We start from the raw sequence: 16,805 nt of genomic DNA, 5'->3' as shown, positions 1-16,805 counted from the left end.
TTTTAAGGTCTTGTTCTTAATATCCATGAATCCCCCCTGTTTTACGTCACTGCTGCAGCAACGCCGCCTTCCTCCCTCAACCCCTTTAGCCTTGATGGATGAGTCTGTGAAGGCATTTCAGGAGGCTGGTAAGCCAATATCGTGGTGGGACTAATTCGCGAGCAAGGAAGAAAAAAAATACCGAACATAGCTCTGAATGAACGAAGAAGAAGGGGAAAGCAATTCAAAAAAAAATGCAAGAAGCATCTTTAATCATTGAGTGTCAATGATTAGTCAGACAATGTCGCTTTGTTCAAAGTGTGGCGTAATTAATAACGAGTACGGAACAATCGCGGGAGCCAGGTGTCACGAGATGTACTGTTCTAGAGAGGTGATTTCTAAATAGTGTAAATGAGGTGTTTACCTATTGTGATCCAGTCTGTGACAAGCGGAGCCTCCTTTTCTTTTTTCTGTTTTTACCCAAAGAACAAGACCGAGGAAAATGATTAATTGCAAGCTGGCGGGTTCCACGGCTTCAAGAGTAAATCAACTTCTGAGAAGTGCTAACTTGCTAGAATATAAACTAATTTTAGGCCACAGATATTAAAATATAATCCATCTTCTTCCTCCGCGGGGAAAGCTAATTAGAAAAATGTGACTGGCGTAGGAGAGGAGAGGTGGAGGGGAATGGTGGGATTAGGCAGCAGAAAAAATCTTACCCTATTGCCGGATCTTGGGATTTCCACGTTCTCCCCGGATCCGCTTTGCCCCGACATTGGTCACGATTGCGGCCCTGAACAGTAAAGAAGTGAAATATTCATGCTTGGTTGCTTGTATTTTTTTTCTATCAATAAAATGATTGCAAACAATGTATTCAATGCAAAAACTGAAATCTAAGTAAGATTAAATATCTCAAATAAAGGTGATATTTGCTTATTTTCTGTCTGATAAGATAATTCTTCTCACATAGCAGATTTTATGTTAGAGTGTTTTACTTGTTTTAAGTGTTTTGGTCCTAAATTATCTCAGTAAGATATTACAGCTTGTTGCTGAGATTTGATGAGCTATATTGAGTAAAACATGCTTGAAACTAGAATATCAAGTGTTGCAAAGCTGTGTCATCAACACTCACAAGTATAAAACTACTTTTTTAAAGTAATAATTTCTTACTTCAAGCATGAAAAAAAAAATCATGACTTTGACACAATTGTGTCTCATAATTAAAACAGATGACAGCCAAATGGACTTTGCTGTTTTATTTTCAATGAAACAATAGAAAACACGTACTCATATAATAGTACAGTTGACACAGTACAGCAAACATGTGACATTTCTAACAATTTTGAACAGAAATAGTTCATGCACATTCAGATGACTTCTTCAAAATTACAATTAAAAAATGTTTGGCCAGGGGCCGGGCTGTAAATATGTGCACTAATTGACTAAAAGAGCACGCACTTGGCGCGATGATGTCATGTTATCGATGGAAAAAAGCATTTTTAGACAATATGATTTGCCTGAGCGGCTAGGAGACCCCGAGAGTAACAAGCTGTTGCTTTGCTGTTTTTCCACACTGCAAAAACTGAAATCTAAGTAAGATGAAATATCTCAAATAAGGGTGATATTTGCTTATTTTCTGTCTGATAAGATAATTCTTCTCACTAAGCAGATTTTATGTTAGAGTGTTTTACTTGTTTTAAGGGTTTTGGTCCTAAATGATCTCAGTAAGATATTACAGCTTGTTGCTGAGATTTGATGACCTATATTGAGTAAAACATGCTTGAAACTAGAATATCAAGTGTTGCAAAGCTGTGTCATCAACACTCACAAGTATAAAACTACTTTTTTAAAGTAATAATTTCTTACTTCAAGCATGAAAAAAAAAATCATGACTTTGACACAATTGTGTCTCATAATTAAAACAGATGACAGCCAAATGGACTTTGCTGTTTTATTTTCAATGAAACAATAGAAAACACGTACTCATATAATAGTACAGTTGACACAGTACAGCAAACATGTGACATTTCTAACAATTTTGAACAGAAATAGTTCATGCACATTCAGATGACTTCTTCAAAATTACAATTAAAAAATGTTTGGCCAGGGGCCGGGCTGTAAATATGTGCACTAATTGACTAAAAGAGCACGCACTTGGCGCGATGATGTCATGTTATCGATGGAAAAAAGCATTTTTAGACAATATGATTTGCCTGAGCGGCTAGGAGACCCCGAGAGTAACAAGCTGTTGCTTTGCTGTTTTTCCACACTGCAAAAACTGAAATCTAAGTAAGATGAAATATCTCAAATAAGGGTGATATTAGCTCATTTTCTGTCTGATAAGATAATTCTTCTCACTAAGCAGATTTTATGTTAGAGTGTTTGACTTGTTTTAAGGGTTTTGTACCTAAATGATCTCAGTAAGATATTACAGTTTGTTGCTGAGATGTTATGACCTATATTGAGTAAAACATGCTTGAAACTAGAATATCAACTGTTGCAAAGCTGTGTCATCAACACTCACAAGTATAAAACTACTTTTTTAAAGTAATAATTTCTTACTTAAAGCATGAAAAAAAAATCATGACTTTGACTCAAGTGTCTCATAATTAAAACAGATGACAGCCAAATTGACTTTGCTGTTTTATTTTCAATGAAACAATAGAAAATACGTACTCATATAGTAGAACAGTTGGCACAGTACAGCAAACTTAATATTGAAACATTTAACATGTGACATTTCTAACAATTTTGAACAGAAATAGTTCATGCACATTCAGATGAATTCTTCAAAATTACAATTAAAAAATGTTTGGGCACTAATTGACTGAAAGAGCACGCCCTTGGCGCGATGATGTCACGTTATCGATGGAAAAATGCATTTTTAGACCATAGGATTTGCCTGAGCGGCTAGGAGACCCCGAGAGTAACAAGCTGGTGCTTTGCTGCTTTTCAACACTGCAAAAACTGAAATCTAAGTAAGATGAAATATCTCAAATAAGGGTTATATTTGCTTATTTTCTGTCTGATAAGATCATTCTTCTCACTAAGCAGATTTTATGTTAGAATGTTTTACTTGTTTTAAGGGTTTTGGTCCTAAAATATTTCAGTAAGATATTACAGCTTGTTGCTGAGAATTTATGACCTATATTGAGTAAAACATGCTTGAAAGTAGAATATCAACTGATGCAAAGCTGTGTCATTAACACTCACAAGTATAACACTACTTTTTTAATGTATTAATTTCTTACTTCAAGCATGAAAAAAAAAATCATGATGCCGAGCGCATATCATTATGTCAAGATAATGGCACTAGTATTTACTTAATTTAAGAATATTTTTCAACATATTGAGGAAAAAGGTCTCTTTTTTTTTTCTACCAAGAAAAGTGCACTTGTTATTAGTGAGAATATACTTATTTTAAGGTATTTTTTGGTGCAATGAAGTTAGGTAATTTGACTTGTTTTGGAAAGTCTTGACAAGCCAAATTTTCTTGTTCTATTGGCAGATAATGTTGCTTAGTTCAAATAAAATACCCCTAATTTTTGTATTTTTTTTTCTTGTTTTTGAACACTGACTTTTTGCAGTGCATTAAGAACAATAAACTAGTTTTTAGTATAAGTTTGCTGGTTTCAAGAATTGTAATGCCGAGCACATGCCATTATGTCAAGATAATGATAGCATTTACCTAATTTAAGAATATTTTTCAACATATTGAGCAAAAAGGGCTCTTTTTTTTTTTTCTACCAAGAAAAGTGCACTTATTGGTGAGAATATACTTATTTTAAGGTATTTTTGAGTTCATTGAAGTTAGCTAATTTTACTTGTTTTGGAAAGTCTTGACAAGCCGAATTTTCTTGTTCTACTGCAGATAATTTTGCTTAATTCAAATAAAATACCCCTAAATGTGGTTGTTTTTTTTCTTATTTTTGAACACTGACTTTTTGCAGTGTTCAATGCAACGACCAAAAAAACCCAACAGTTGCCCGAGGCTGAGAGGCAACCTGGCTGAGACTTGACTGCTCTTTTGTTCTTTTTTTATGTGCTGACCTTATGTACTGGAACATATGCACCTGTGCACCTTGCATGTTCAAAACACAGTTGTTCATTAGAAGTGGCAAACGGTTGGGATCCCATACTAAAACGCACCTGAATGAAAGCCTAAGAGCATTAGCAGTGACACCTCTCAAGAGTATTTTGAATGTCAGAGGACGTTTCTTCAATGCATGTGTGGAAATAAGCACCCGGGGAACATAGACACAGTTGCGGTTTACAACCAGCACAGTCCCAGCCAGCCCGGATCTCTGAAGACAATCCCCCCGAGAGGTGGAATGCTCCGAGTGGTGACAGCTTAAAGGCAATAAGCCAATAATAAAGACCAGCAAAGTGGCCATGGGAAAGCGTTGCCGTTCCTGCTAACTCTGAACCGGAGGAGTGCAAACAAGTGCCACTCGAGAGTCTGCAACCGGTAGTTGCGTTTACTCAACAGTTTTATTGCATTTTCTAATAAGTCCCTACATTTTTATTTTTTTTAGTAGAGTTGTATTTCCTGTTTGTCTGCAGGCGCTGGTTGAGGTGAAATTTTACTACAGTACATTGTAGTATTTACTCATTTAGGAGGGAGCATTTTATTCCTGTTGAAGCTGCAATATTGCTGTTATGCAATATATGTATCAGTAAATACAGAAATATTTAATTTTTATTTTTTTGTGTGTGGTCTGTGGGACCCGTTTTAATTTTGTATTAAAAGAAAAATGATACAATTAATTAATTTTTCAAACTGAGACTCACTGACTTTGACTCATTTTCTATGAAGAACATATATCAGAATACATATTTAATGACCATAAACCCCCCCTACACATTTCTATTACATATAAGATGTCCGGGTCCACTGGACCTGGGGCTAATAGAAGTGTGGAAATTGATGTTCTGTGTACCACACACACACACACACACACACACACACACACACACACCGCAGGCCTAGACAGGAGGAGGACAGAGTGTAGGTACACAGAACATCAGAGGGTCAAATGTGCGAGAAAATGAGAGCAGACAGTGTTGACAAACAATTGTGTGGGAACCGCAGGTGCAGAAACACAAAAGAAGAATACCTGTGGGATGCAGAAACTGGCAGAGAAATTTTCCGTGCAACGTTCATATTGTTGCTACTCAGCCAGCTTTTATGTTAAAATACTGAACAGATGTTTACCTTATCCCAATAAACATCTGTTCAGTATTTTTACGTAAAAGTGTTTGATTATGAGGCATTAAAAGCCCCAAAATGCAACGGGTCCATCAGACCCACAAACGCTGGCTGAGTAACAACAATATGAACATTACACAAGGGATAAGCAGTTTTCTTGACAAACCTTATTCTAAATCACAGGTGTCAAACTCAAGGCCCCTGGGGCCAGATTTGTCCCGCGACATAATTTTATCTGGCCCGCAAACACCTGGAAATGATATGTCCATTAAGTACCTAATATTTTCTATTGATTTTTTTTTCATTTTGCTGGAAAACATATGTACTGCTCCAAATTGCATACATTTTAAACTGCAATTGTATCCAATATTGCAACTAATATTACAGTATATTATCACATGTTGGGAGTTCAAACCCCGGCCGAGTCATACCAAAGACTATAAAAATGAGACCCATTACCTCCCTGCTTGACACTCAGCATCAAGGGTTGGAATTGGGGGTTAAATCAGCAAAAATGATTCCCGGGCGCGGCCACTGCTGCTGCTCACTGCTCCCCTCACCTCCCAGGGGGTGATCAGGGGTGATGGGTCAAATGCAGAGAATAATTTCGCCACACCTAGTGTGTCTGTGACAATCATTGGTACTTAACTTAATATTTCCAAACATGTTTTTGTCTTAATAAAAATAAATGAAAATACTTAACTTTGCAGCAAACTACCCATCAAATTAATAAAAATGACAGTAAATTTAACAGTGTTCTTTACAGCATATTACAGTAAATAAAAATAAAAAAAACTACCATTTTTTGGCGTTAAAATTCTGTTGATTGAGCTGCCAGTTTTTGACTGTATAATCTATGGTTGTTGTTTTTCACGGTGTATTACTGGAAATGGAAAGACGGTACATTCAGTGGCTTTGTGGTTAGAGTGTCCGTCCTGACACTGGGAGGTCGTGAGTTCAAACCCCGGCCGAGTCATACCAAAGACTACGAAAAAAAATGGGACCAATTACCTCCCTGCTTGGCACTCAGCATCAAGGGTTGGAATCGGGGGTTAAATCACCAAAAATGCTGCCGCTCACTGCTCCCCTCACCTCCCAGGGAGCGGAACAAGGGGATGGGTCAAATGCAGAGGGTAATTTCACCACACCTAGTGTGTGTGTGACTATCAGTGGTACTTTAACTTTTAACTTTAATATTGCAACAAATATTACAGTATATTATCATACTTTCCAAACATGTTTTCGTCTTAATAAAAATGAATGAAAATACTTAACTTTGCAGCAAACTACCCATCAAATTTATAAAAAATGACAGTCAATTTTACAGTGTTCTTTACAGCAAATTACAGTAAATTGGAAAAAAAAACTACCAGTTTTTTGTGTTAAAATTCTGTTGATTGAACTGCCAGTTTTTGACTGTATAATTTACGGTTGTTGTTTTTAACAGTGTATTACGGTAGAAAAACTGCCAGCTAAGTTGCCAGAATAATAAAATAACGTGTACTGTTTTTCCATTCACAATATAATGTTGTAAAAACCAATGTGAATTTAACACAAAAATTCTGGCAACTAAGCTGCCAGCTTTTTCCCGTAACCCCCCCACCCAAAAAAGAGAGGTACTGTTTTTTGTATTTACCGTAAAATGTTGAGAAAAATAAAATAAAAAACATTATATTTTACGGTAAAATTTGGTAAATGTAAGGTTTTTACTGTAAAATCAACAGTTTAAAACAATTTATAGAATTAATAATGAAACCCAGAGGCAAATTCATACATTATTCACTGTTACAAGCCATAACTGCCATGTGGTCCTCAATGGAAACCAGTTTGACGTCCCTGATCTAAATTGTACGAGTATGTTAATATTTAAATGAACTGACATAACTCCATGAAAAACTGGGGCTGTCAAACATAACGGGTAAACTCGTGTGTTTAATCTAAAAAAAATCATGTATATACGCAGATTAATCACATGCTCCTTTACCTTATGGTTGGTTACCTGAAAAATGAGGTCAGTGATCAGGTCAATGCATACAAACTCCGACTGTTTCCCTCCAAACGAAACCCTGACTGGACTTAAGATTGAATTGAAGTATTTATTTCAAACCTGCAACAACACTTTTTTTTTTTTAACATTTTGGCAGAGACATTTATGGAAGGCTTGAAAAGGGGTTTGGATGAAGGAGATGCTTATAATATCCCAACCCCTCTCACTCATTTCACATTTAACATAAACAATATAATACAAGAGCAATACCATACAAACAAAAAAAAGAAAAACTCCTGTACGCTAACAATACAATAAAATAAATGCAAATACAGATAAAACTGTTACCAAGTTTTCGAGTAAATAAATGATGTGCAAGAAAACTATTCCTACATGACATTCTGACAAAGAAATGCATGTGTGTCCAAATACTGGGCTCTTTCGTCAAACCAATGCAATAATGCAAACGAGTAACAACCTGTGATTAATCATTATTAATCCAAACTCAAGTGTGATTAATCTAATATAAAAAAAAACTAGAAACCAAATCCAAACCTTTAATGATATTTTGGTAGGAGACACAAACAAGTCCATTGATTCCATTGAATAAATACAATAAAAGGGCAGCAAAATGTGGAAATTTGGTAGAATTTTGGTGGTCTATCCTACAGTCAGACAAATGCAAGATGAAGATGACTAATTTCTGGCAATATGGAGAGGAAAAAAAGGCCATGTGCATGTAAGGTGATAGTGAATGCAGCAGAAAACTGATTGGGATTCAGTACTGCAACATTGCCATCTTTTGGCCAGAGCATGCATCCTCTTCACGCCAGCACATATTCTACTTACTGCTCTTATAGTAACAACCATGTAGAAAGGGCTAATGGTATACATTATTATATAACTGTATTAAAAATAAGTATTTTTTTCCTCCAAACTGAAAAAAACAGAACACCATTATGGCATTGAATACTGTAGTTTGCAGACATGGCTGCAGTAAAGGTCATCTTTCCCAAATGACCGGCCATTTGTAGGACTTCAAAAGGAAAATGGCATAATTCCTGGTGATGGCAGACACACTACTTGCTTCCCGGCTATCATCCCTGCCGTCTCCTTGTCAGTAAATTTACAAACATGGGCTGGAGTGGGTGGAAGTTAAAAAAAAAAATGTGTTTAAGGATTGGTTTGTTTATGGAGCTTGATGTGGTTTCGGTTACTTTAGGGGTGTTCATTGACAATCATGATTTAGTCAATTTAATTATAGTACTCAGTTTATTTTTAAGGCCAAAAATAGATATTTACTTAGTATTACTTTCTGTAAAACATTTATTCAGCATTCTTTTTTTTCTTTTTTTTACAACGTTAAATGTTTGAAACCGATTATGATGCCAAAACACATAAAAATAGATGGGGAAATTCTCAAATGCTTATTTTGAAAATGTAATTTTGTTTATAGAATATATGCAATCTGTTGTTGTGTCCCCTAATTTGAGTGTACATTTTATTTTATGTTTTTATTTTATTTGAGTGTACATAAATGAAGGTGTGTGTTGCTGAGCCCGTCCTGGACATAATCTGGACTGGACCTGGTTTTAAGAACCCTTTAAACAATCTAATTTCATTGACAACCTGGTCTGGGGAATATAATGTCCTTTGTTAAAAAAATAAATAAAAAAAACAAACATTTTCTGGAACAGAAAATAAACTAAAATAAAATAAAAACAATTACATAGAAACTTGTAATTAATGAGTCAAATTAACTGTTAAAGGTTAGTACTATCAGTGGACCATTGATATACACTATATTGCCAAAAGTATTTGGCCACACATCCAAATGATCAGAATCGGGTGTCCTAATCACTTGGCCCGGGTGTATAAAATCAAGCACCGAGGCTGAAAAACAACCCCACACCATGATTCCTCCTCCACCAAATTTCACACAATGCAGTCCGAAATGTACCGTTCTCCTGGCAACCTCCGAACCCGGACTCGTCCATCAGGTTGCCGGATGGAAAAGCGTGATTCATCACTCTAGAGAAGGCGTCTCCACTGCTATATAGTCCAGTGGTGCATCCGACCCTTTGGATTGGACTGGGTGATGTATGGCTTAGATGCAGCTGCTCGGCCATGGAAACCCATTCCATGAAGCTCTCTGCGTACTGCACGTGGGCTAATTGGAAGGTCACATTAAGACTTTCTGACTGTGCAGAAAGTCTTTGCACTATGCGCTTCAGCATCCACTGACCCCTCTCTGTCAGTTTACGTGGCCTACCACTTTGTGGTTGAGTTGCTGTGGTTCCCAAACTCTTCCATTTTCTTATAATAAAGTTGACTTTGGAATATTTAGGAGCGAGGACATTTCACGACTGCATTTGTTGCACAGGTGGCATCCCATGACAGTTCCACGCTGGAAATCACTGAGAGCGGCCCATTCATTCACAAATGTTTGTAGAAACAGTCTCCATGCCTGAGTGCTTGATTTTATACACCTGTGGCCGGGCCAAGTGATTAGGACACCTGATTCTCAACATTTGGATGTGTGGCCAAATACTTTTGGCAATATAGTGTATATTTATACAGCGCTTTTCTCCCGTGACTCAAAGCGCTTTTACATAGTGAAACCCAATGTCTAAGTTACATTTAAACCAGTGTGGGTGGCACTGGGAGCAGGTGGGTAAAGTGTCTTGCCCAAGGACACAACGGCAGTGACTAGGATGGCCACTCTACCAACCGAGCTATATCGCCCCATATAATTAATAATGAAATCCAGAGGCAAATTCATACATTATAGTGTATATCAGACCTGGGCATTCTGCGGCCCGCGGGCCGCATCCGGCCCTTTGTGCGTCCCTGTCCGGCCCACGTGAGGCCAATTATAAATTACAAAATAAATGTAAAAAAGTATCTATGTCGAGTGTGCAATACAACGGTGCTGCTTTTGTTTTGAAAATCGTTATTTGTATTACTTCCGTGTGGACGTATGCTTGATTGTGAGTGAATGTGAACAACTGCAATTACAAAATAAAGTTGAAAAAACATCTATGTCCTGCGCGCAATACAACTGTGCTGCTTTTATTTTGAAAAGTATTATTTATGGGCGTGTGTCCGTGTGTAACCTGCGAGTGAAGGTGCACATGCAGTGACAAGTGATGCACGGTTTACACCCGAGACGCCAAAAAGAGAAAAGTTGATGAGGAATGGCGTGTTTCCAACAACACATGAACTGCAAAGCAACGTCCCCTCACCTAAGGTGCGTGCCTGCGCAATTGCGCACTGCTCAAGCGTCTGCTGCGCGCAGCAAATATATGCCGCGCACCAAATCAAATCCCATCTGAATTATAAACAAAATAAACATATTTATTTTATGGAATTTTGCAATGCAACTTTGAGTGACAGTGACAACAAGCGGCCCTAACGGTGTTCGTCAACACCGTTCAATTGAACACCGTTCAATTATTGTAACGTCTATCGAGATGCTTTGAGGACAGGAATTATATCGATCACTTTATTGAACAAAACTGTTTATATTCGGACATAACCACACCAAAAACATGAGTAAAACAATTCTATCTCGAAAAACTAGTCATTTTCTGCCGTACAAACCAGGCCAAAAGCAACTTGTCATCTGTCACCAACACGCATAGCACTAAACCACTGGTGCGTTTAAGGCCACACAAAAAGTCGGACAACTCAAACACCACACAAAGTTACACTATGACTCCTCAGTCATACGTGTGCTTATTTTACTGTCATTTATTATTAATGTTAATTTATATATATTAGTCATGGAATGCTGTTACACACACTATGTTGAAGTATTACTATTATTATTATTATTATTATTATTTATCTTACGGTATATATCAAAAATAATATTGAGCAAAATTTAATTGAAATATTGTCGATGTGGCCCAGCAGTGCTCGGGTAGCTCATGCGGCCCCCGGTAAAAATTAATTGCCCACCCCTGGTGTATATTGTAGGAACCAGAAAATTAATAACAGAAGGAAACAACCCTTTTGTGTGAATGAGTGAAAATGAGTCTAAATTTAAAGTTAAAGTACCAATGATTGTCACACACACACACTAGGTGTGGCGAAATTATTCTCTGCATTTGACCCATCACCCTTGATCACCCCCTGGGAATCATTTTTGGTGATTTAACCCCCAATTCCAACCCTTGATGCTGAGTGCCAATCAGGGAGGTAATGGGCCCCATTTTTATAGTCTTTGGTATGACTCGGCCGGGTTTTGAACTCACAGCCTACCGATCTCAGGGCGGACACTCTAACCACTAGGCCACTGAGGGGTAGAGGGAGGGAGGGGGGACGGACGGTCTTTGGGTTGGTGCACTAACTGTAAGTGTATTTTTGTGTTATGTTGATTTAATAATAATAATGAAATAAATAAATAAAAAGCATGTAGCGAGAGGGAGGCTGGAGTGGATGTCCTCTACCTGAATAAATATTGTCTAAGCAGGCCCGTGCGCTAACCCCCCATTTTCCCACGGTGGTGCACGGGACATCAGGGATAAGGGAGAGGATGGGCTCTGACAGAGAGTGACAATTCATCCCCTCCACAGCCCCCACCCCGTCTCTGACTGACATGTCACATTCTCTGATGACTTTATTGTGCTCCCTGTCACTGCACTTAATCTGGGTGTCAGTCAAGCGGCGAGAAGCCCCACACCGCCGTCTCCAGACAGTGGCGGCTAATACCCCACCCTTTTAATGACATTACATTTGGAGTAATGCCATTCAGCGGAGCACTGATATTATCTTCTATTTTGCATCATTCAGCCAGTGACACAGCCGGTGCTGGGCCGATAGAGTGCCGGTCATTTCCCCATCCGTTTCTAACTTGATGACAGATGTCAAGATGAGAAGCGGCTATTATTTACCGCAGCCATGTTTTTATCACGGGCAGACATGATGTCTCACTTTACTACGGGCTGTCATCCAATGCATGTCTTTTTGGGCAGATATCAGTACATAGAGCAGGGGTGTGCAAAGTGTGGCCCGTGACACATTCTAAAGCAGGGATGTCAAACTGGTTTCCATTGAGGGCCACATGGCAGTTAATAATGTAGGAATTTGCCTCTGGATTTCATTATTAGTTATATGGGGCGGCATAGCTCGGTTGGTAGAGTGGCCGTGGTTCGATCCCAGCTTCTGCCATCCTAGTCACTGCCGTTGTGTCCTTGGGCAAGACACTTTACCCACCTGCTCCCAGTGCCACCCACACTGTAACGTAGATATTGGGTTTCACTATGTAAAAGCGCTTTGAGTCACTAGAGAAAAGCGCTATATAAATATACACTGTTATGCCAAAAGTATTTGGCCACCCATCCAAATGATCAGAATCAGGTGTCCTAATCACTTGGCCACAGGTGTATAAAATCAAGTACTTAGGCATGGAGACTGTTTCTACAAACATTTGTGAAAGAATGGGCAACAAATCCAGTCGTGCAATTTCCTCGCTCCTAAATATTCCAAAGTCAACTCTCGGCTTTATTATAGGAAAATGGAAGAGTTTGGGAACAACAGCAACTCAGCCACCAAGTGGTAGGCCAGGTAAACTGACAGAGAGGGGCCCGTGGATGCTGAAGTGCATAGTGCAAAGACTTTCTGCACAGTCAGTTGCTACAGAGCTCCAAACTTTATGTGACCTTCCAATTAGCCCACGTACAGTACGCAGAGAGCTTCACGGAATGGGTTTCCATGGCCGAGCAGCTGCATCTAAGCCATACATCACCAAGTCCAATGCAAAGCGTCGGATGCGCCACTGGACTATAGAGCAGTGGAGACGCCTTCTCTGGCGTGATGAATCACGCTTTTCCATCTGGCAACCTGATGGACGAGTCTGGGTTCAGAGGTTGCCAGGAGAACGCTACATTTCGGACTACGTTGTGCCGAGTGTGAAATTTGGTGGAGGAGGAATTATGGTGTGGGGTTGTTTTTCAGCCTAAGTGCTTGATTTTATACACCTGTGGCCGGGCCAAGTCATTAGGACACCTGATTCTCATCATTTGAATGGGTGGCCAAATACTTTTGGCAATATAGTGTGTAGAGGTTGCCCTCTAGTGGGTTCTTCGGACCACCACACACTGCCAGGAGAGTCCGGAATTCAGGGTATAACACTGTTTTATTTTCATAAATATCAATAGGCTTCTGCTTTCCAGCACAATGTATTTTTATCCTGCGTTCGCTCATCAGCACCTCCAACTCCAACCCGTGTCTCATTCCGGCTGCTGCTAATAAAGGCCATCTGGGCCATCCACTCACCTGCCGCTGTCTTCGAGGCCGATCCTTGCACACCCCGTTCCGCGGCAGACCCGCAGGCCACGCCCCCCTCCACATAGTGTAATTCACTTCACTTCATATACATTGTTTTAAGTAGACTGTCGATTTTACAGCAAAAAGTTTACATTTACAAAATTGTACTGTAATTTTTTTTTTTTTTACATTTTTTACAACATCTAAATGGAAAAACAGTACCACAGTTTTTTGGGTTTTTTTGGTGTGTGTGTGTGTGTGGGGGGGGGGGGGGTGTTAAGGAAAAAGCTGGCAGCTTAATTGCCAGAATTTTTGTGTTAAATTGTTTACAACATTATATTGTGAATGGAAAAGCAGTTCTTTTTTATTCTGGCAACTTAGCTGCCAGTTTTTCTACCGTAAAAACAAATGTACCGTCTTTCCATTTACATTAAAGGCCTACTGAAAGCCACTACTACCGACCACGCAGTCTGATAGTTTATATATCAATGATGAAATCTTAACATTGCAACACATGCCAATACGGCCGGGTTAACTTATAAAGTGCAATTTTAAATTTCCCGCTAAACTTCCGGTTCGAAACACCTCTGAGGGTTGACGTATGCGCGTGACGTCAATCATTGAAACGGAAGTATTCGGACACCATTGAAGTCAATACGAAATAGCTCTGTTTTCGTCTCATTATTCCACAGTATTCTGGACATCTGTGTTGGTGAATCTGTTGCAATTTGTTCATTGCATTATGGAGAAAGAAGCTGAGCAAGCAAAGAAGAAAGTTGTCGGTGCGAAGTGTCTATTTTGCGAGGGAAGTCAGCAACAACACGTACACAGCCGGCGCTTCTTTGTTTACATTCCCGAAAGATGCAGTCAAGATGGAAGAACTCGGACAACAGAGACTCTTACCAGGAGGACTTTGATTTGGATACACAGTTGCGATAACGTGAGTACACAGCTGCGCTTCCAAACATTTGATCGCTTGCTATAACTAGCTCGAGCTAGTAGCTAGGAGCTAGGAGCTAGCATTAGGATTAATTTGTGGCATATTAAATATAAGCCTGGTTGTGTTGTGGCTAATAGAGTATATATATGTCTTGTGTTTATTTATTGTTGTAGTCATTCCCAGCTGAATATCAGGTCCCACCCGCGCGCTTCCAAACATTTGATTGCTTGCCCGTACGTGCGTGTCATGTACGTAACTTTGATTAAATATATAAGCTTTATGAACCTTGGGTTAGGTCGGGGGTCGGCAACCCGCAGCTCTAGAGCCGCATGCGGCTCTTTAGCGCCGCCCTAGCGGCTCTCTGGAGATTTTTCAAAAATGTATGAAGAATGGAAAAAGATGAGGGGGAAAAAAAAAATCAATTTTTTTATTTTAGTATGGTTTCTGTAGGAGGACAAACATGACACAAACCTCCGTAATTGTTATAAATCACACTGTTTATATTAAATATGCTTCACTGATTCAAGTATTTGGCGAGCGCCGTTTTGTCCTACTTATTTTGGCGGTCCTTGAACTCACCGTATAGTCTGTTTACATGCATAACTTTCTCCGACTTTCTAGGACGTGTTTTATGCCACTTCTTTTTCTGTCTCATTTTGTCCACCACACTTTTAACGTTGTACATGAGTGCACAAAGGTGAGTTTTGTTGATGTTATTGACTTGTGTGAAGTGCTAATCAGACATATTTGGTCACTGCATGACTGCAAGCTAATCGATGCTAACATGCTATTTAGGCTAGCTATATGTACATATTGCATCATTATGCCTAATTTGTAGCTATGTTTGAGCTAATTTAGTTTCCTTTAAGTCCTCTTAATTAAATGTATATGTCATGACACATGTAATATGGCTTTTAATTTTTTGCGGCTCCAGACAGATTTGTTTTTGTTTTTTTGGTCCAATATGGCTCTTTCAACATTTTGGGTTGCCGACCCCTGGGTTAGGTGAACGGTTGTTTGGGCTGAGTGAGTGTGTGTGTTGTGCAGGTGTTTGAATTGTATTGGCGGGTTATATATACAGGATCCCGTCCATATTACCCGCTCGAGCTATAACTAGCTCGAGCTAGTAGCTAGGAGCTAGCATAACAAACACCTAGGTGTTTTTATGCGGGATTAATTTGTGGCATATTAAATATAAGCCTGATTGTGTTGTGGCTAATAGAGTATATATATGTCTTGTGTTTATTTACTGTTGTAGTCATTCCCAGCTGAATATCAGGTCACCCCCGGCTCTCACAGCATCTTCCACTCCCCACTAGTCCTTCACTTGCACTTTCCTCATTTAAAAATATTTCATCCTCGCTCAAATTAATGGGGAAATTGTCGCTTTCTCGGTCCGAATCTCTCTCACTTCATGCGGCCATCATTGTAAACAATAGGGAACTTTGCGTATATGTTCAACTGACTACGTCACGCTACTTCCGGTAGGGGCAAGCCTTTTTTTATCAGATACCAAAAGTTGCGATCTTTATCGTCGTTGTTCTATACTAAATCCTTTCAGCAAAAATATGGCAATATCGCGAAATGATCAAGTATGACACACAGAATAGATCTGCTATCCCCGTTTAAATAAAAAAAATTCATTTCAGTAGGCCTTTAATACACTGTTAAAAACCACAACCGTAGATTTTACAGTCAAAAACTGGCAGCTCCTATTTGCTTCTATTGTATTGTTTCGTTGTGCAAAATGTATCAAAGTGGCCATCCTTGTTTTTATTTATGTGGCCCTCGCTGGAAAAAAATTTGGACAAGCATACACAACAGTTGCATTTGAATTGCTTGCCTCGGATTAAAAACGGCTCCTTTTTGTTTTGTTGCACCTCCGGCTGTGAGGAGACTGATTTAATAGTGATGATGTCAAATCAAGGAGTGCATGATAAAAGTCAAAATCATTAAAGTGCCGAGCTACCATAGCCATCAGCTTTCTCAGTGCAGACAAAACGAACAGGTGATTATCCTCATCACCATCTATTGGTTAAATCACACACAAAATGCTCCTCCGCCATTGAGGATAATGTAGTTTATGTTCAATGTAAGTATTCGTCAAACACTACCTGTTGAGAGCATCGCTGTTGATCATATCCCAAGTGGTATTATGTTTTTAAATGACGTGCTTTTTCTCTTCCATCAGATCTCTGCCGCCTAATTAAATGTATTTAGCGTCATAAATATTGCATTGGGACAGGCTGACAGCGTGAATTAATGTCTTGCCTTAGTGCCAGGGCTTCTCTATCCACGGTGGAGAGGAGGTCGGCGCAGTAAATACTATGTACATATAGCATTATTTTTATTTTTTTTTATTTTTTGAAAAGCAAGGGTGTTTTCCCTTTTCTAATAAAGTGGAAAAATAAATAAAA

The 16,805-nt window shown here is 38.9% G+C and overlaps 1 long non-coding RNA gene across 1 annotated transcript in view; it reads right to left on the bottom strand.

Annotated features, from left to right (window-relative positions):
• The window catches only part of LOC133664938 (uncharacterized), a 172,291-nt gene that overhangs the window by 65,880 nt on the left and 89,606 nt on the right, over positions 1–16,805 (bottom strand). The window contains exon 4 of the long non-coding RNA XR_009828656.1: positions 699–772. This is a non-coding gene — a long non-coding RNA (uncharacterized LOC133664938). The remainder of the gene's footprint in view (positions 1–698; positions 773–16,805) is intronic.

Source organism: Entelurus aequoreus, linkage group LG14 (genome assembly GCF_033978785.1).
Source record: "Entelurus aequoreus isolate RoL-2023_Sb linkage group LG14, RoL_Eaeq_v1.1, whole genome shotgun sequence".
Lineage (NCBI taxonomy): Eukaryota > Metazoa > Chordata > Actinopteri > Syngnathiformes > Syngnathidae > Entelurus > Entelurus aequoreus.
Note: the sequence above shows the minus strand (reverse complement) of the source record. Positions and strands in the feature narration are given on the sequence as shown.